We start from the raw sequence: 3,821 nt of genomic DNA, 5'->3' as shown, positions 1-3,821 counted from the left end.
CCAAACCGATGGTCAATCCGAGCGGGTAATTCGAGATACTTGAGGATATGTTAAGATGTTGCGTCCTCGAGTTTAGTGGTTCATGGGAGCGGTATTTGCCGTTGATTGAATTCGCTTACAACAACTTTCAATCGAGTATTAAGATGGCACCTACGAGGCTTTGTGCGGGCGTAAATGCCGTACACCATTGTTTTGACCGAGCTTGGTGAAAGCAAGATTTTCGGGTGGATTTGATTAGGGATGCCGAATGAAAGTGAAAGTAATCCGTGAAAGTTTGAAGATAGCCTTCGATCGTCGAAGTCGTGCGCGGATATGAAGCGTAAGGATATCGAGTATCGGTGGGTGATAAAGTGTTCCTCAAGGTATCGCCTTGGAAAAAATACTCGAGTTCTACCGTAAGGGCAAGTTGAGCCCGAGGTTCATTGGGCCATATGAGATATCGAGCGAGTCGGTCCAAGTGGCATATCGTTTGATTTTACCCCGAACTCAAAAGGTTCACGATGTCTTCCACGTTTGATGCTTGACGTTATAGATCCGATCCATCGCACGTGATTAGTCCATCGAAATTGAAATTCAAGCTAATATGAGTTATGAGGAAGAACCAATTCGTATCCTATCACGAGAAGTGAAAGAGTTGCGAAACAAGCGGGTTCCGCTAGTGAAAGTGTTATGGCTCAAGCACGGGATAGAAGAAGCTACTTGGGAGACCGAGAACTCAATGAGAGAGCGATATCCGAACCTATTTACCGGTAAGCTTTTCGGGGACGAAAATCTCTTGAGTGGGGAGAGTTGTGACACCGAATGTGACCCTAGTCGGAGAGTGGTTTGGGACCACAAAACCGAGTCACAAGAATAATTAAGTGTTATATTCCGTACTTATTGTATGTGGAATTGGTATGCGTAAATATTTCGTGTCTCGATTTTTATTAATTAGGTGCTAAATTATAAGAAAGGACTTAGTAGTGAACTTTGAAAGTACGATAGGAAAATAGGTGATGACTAATTAAAGCATGCATGCAAAATAATGGACTTGCATGTCAAATTCCCCCTTTTTACAAGTAATGGCCGGCCATGACAAAGAAATATGGGTCAAACATGTCATGAAACATGTTTTGTTGGGCATTAGGGAGAAATAGTAAACAAATAAGCATGGGTAAGAAAAGAATGAAAAAAAATGTGTGTGAGAGAGTGGCATACCCCATTGCCGTGAGTTGTAGAGAAGGAAAGAAAAAAATTTTGTTCATCCTTTCTTTGAGCCAAAACTAAGGAAGAAGGAGGATTTTTGCTTCATGCTTGGTTTGGAAGAGATCTAGAAGGAGATTTGGCTAAGTTTGCATCAAGATTAAGGTATGTATGAGGTTGTGTTGGGAGTTTCATGCATGTTTTGGTTGCTAACTTGATGTGCATGTTAGCCATGGCTCAAATCTTTGGTATGCCATGGAAATGGTATTTGGCCAAAGTTGTTATAGTGATAAAGCCATTGCATGCTAAGTGTGAAGCTTGATGATGATGCATGCAATGATGGATTTTCTACTCATGAGTAAGATTTTGAGTTTTCTCTTTGTTTTATCATGATTAAAGTTGAAAAGGAGCATGATTGTCATACTTGGCCATGATGCATTCTTGAGCATGATTCATGCTTCTTGCATGTTAGTTAAAAGTTTGTGTTTTGGATGGCTATGGACACTTTGAAAATTCGGCCATGCTCATATATGCATATATATGATTGCACATTTTGTTTGGTTATGAACTAAGTGATGAATATATTGATTTAAAGAAGAAAATGTGGAAGAATGCTTGTGAAATTGCAAGCACAATTCGCCTAGCACACATATAAGTGCTTGATGCTATATTATAAGTTTTGGGCCACAATGTGCAAGCATTAATTAGTAGATTGCATGCTGTTTTTGTGAGGTATTAAGTGCAAATTTTGACCTCAACAAGTACATGAATATTCGGCCTTGGGTAGCCCATTGAAGGCCTTAGCATTTCCTTGATGTTCAAACAAATTGTATTGAATTGCTTGATGTAGTATAAAATGTGCATGACCATTGTGTATTCAAGCTAAAGAGTGGCCATATGACCATCTAAAATCCTTGTCATATTCGGCCATAAGCAAGCACAATGAGGTTTTAATAAATTGAATTTGTTTGAATTAGCTCAAGAGCCAAGAGGGCCACAATTGGACAAGGGGAAGGAAAAGGTGATCGAATAGCCGAAAAAGCCGTTCGACAACATCCGAGGTAAGTCCTCAAGAAGTGACCTTACTTGAATTATGTGAGATGAAATATGGATGTGTATGATTATTGATTATGTGTGTATGAGTATTTGAATTCCACCGGGCTAAGTCCCGGCGAATGTGCTAATGATATTAATTGTGTTTGAGCCTTAGTAACGAAAATGAAATATGTATGTCCAATGATTATTGATGTATGTGCATGAGAAATTGAATGATATCCGGGCTAAGCCGAGACAATTATGCTGGAAATTATATCCGGTTAAGACCGAAGGCAATTGTGCTAGTGGTTATATCCGGGCTAAGGCCCAAGGCAATTGTGCTAGTGGTTATATCCGGGCTAAGGCCGAAGGCATTCGTGCGAGTTATTCTATCCGGGCTAAGACCAAGGCATTTGTGCGTGATTATATCCGGTTATATTCGAAGAATCTTGGGCTGGAGGTGAGTGTTGGTTGCTGAAATGAATTTAATTAGTACACTCGGACAGCCCAAAGGATAAGGTACGTTATATGTGCATTGGAAAGTCGACGTGTTTGAGCAACATTCGCTCAATCGACTAATGAATTTCAGTTATTGAATTGATTGATGCTTTGCGAACTTATACAATGATGAAGTATGAAGTAAGAATGTGTATTAATGAAATGATGCATTTGGCTATGTGAATGTATTGCTGTAAATTATAGTTCATTATATTCCTTGAGACTTACTAAGCATAAAAAAAAATGCTTACCCCGTTGCTTTGGCTCTTAGTTTTCTAGATTTCGCTCGAGGCAATCGGATTTGGGATCGTTGAAGTCGAAGTCATCCACACTATCAAGCCTCCATTTTGGTATAAATTTTTGTTTGAACTTGAGATGGCATGTATAGGACTACCCCTTGTTTGTTAAATATGTTGTAATGTAAGTATGTACGGCCGTGCGAAAATGGCTCGAAAAGGGAAGTATGAACTTAGACTAATTGTGGGTTGTATGTATATATTTTGTGTCATGATGTGACTATGGCTTGGAAATGAGAATGTTGTCATATGATCAGCCATTGGCACGGTTAAAATGATCATATATGAACCTATGTATGGTAAGGCTAGTTGAATCATGGAGACCACCAAATAGGTGAGTCCTATCTTAAAACAGATGCTGCCAGCTGCAGTGGCGTGAATGTGAAAAATCACCAAAATTCATAGGAATGGAATTAGATAGTGAATAAGCTATGTAAATGAACCTTGATGAGTCTATTTTCATATGGAAGAAATGAAACGGTCATAGGAGTTACAGGTTAAGAGATATTAAAGCTATTGTGAGACAGGGCCAGAATGGTTTCTGGGTTCCCTGTCGCAACTTTAAAAATTCACTATAAATTATCCAAAAGAATTAGGAGATATATCTTATATGTACAGATTCCATTTTGAGTCTAGTTTCATTAGAAACAAACGACACCAGAATTAAAGCCCTGTACAGAGAGATATTCAAGTTATACCGCGCGAAGGTCGGAGCAGTCGATCCCTGTAACAGGGTAACTTTAACTAATAAACTGTACCAATTGGCCCGACCAAAAATCCTAGAAATAAATCCATGGATGGATATATGAG

General features: G+C 39.1%; 1 long non-coding RNA gene across 1 annotated transcript; it reads left to right on the top strand.

Moving 5' to 3' along the window:
- The first annotated feature begins 2,183 nt into the window (after nt 1-2,183).
- LOC128290198 (uncharacterized) lies at nt 2,184-3,193 on the top strand. The gene is made up of 2 exons (XR_008279842.1): nt 2,184-2,243; nt 2,987-3,193. It is a non-coding gene; the product is annotated as an uncharacterized LOC128290198 (long non-coding RNA).
- The last annotated feature ends 628 nt before the right edge of the window (nt 3,194-3,821 follow it).

The sequence above is a fragment of the Gossypium arboreum genome, chromosome 1 (genome assembly GCF_025698485.1).
Source record: "Gossypium arboreum isolate Shixiya-1 chromosome 1, ASM2569848v2, whole genome shotgun sequence".
Taxonomy (NCBI): domain Eukaryota; kingdom Viridiplantae; phylum Streptophyta; class Magnoliopsida; order Malvales; family Malvaceae; genus Gossypium; species Gossypium arboreum.
This window is presented reverse-complemented; position numbering and strand designations above follow the sequence as displayed.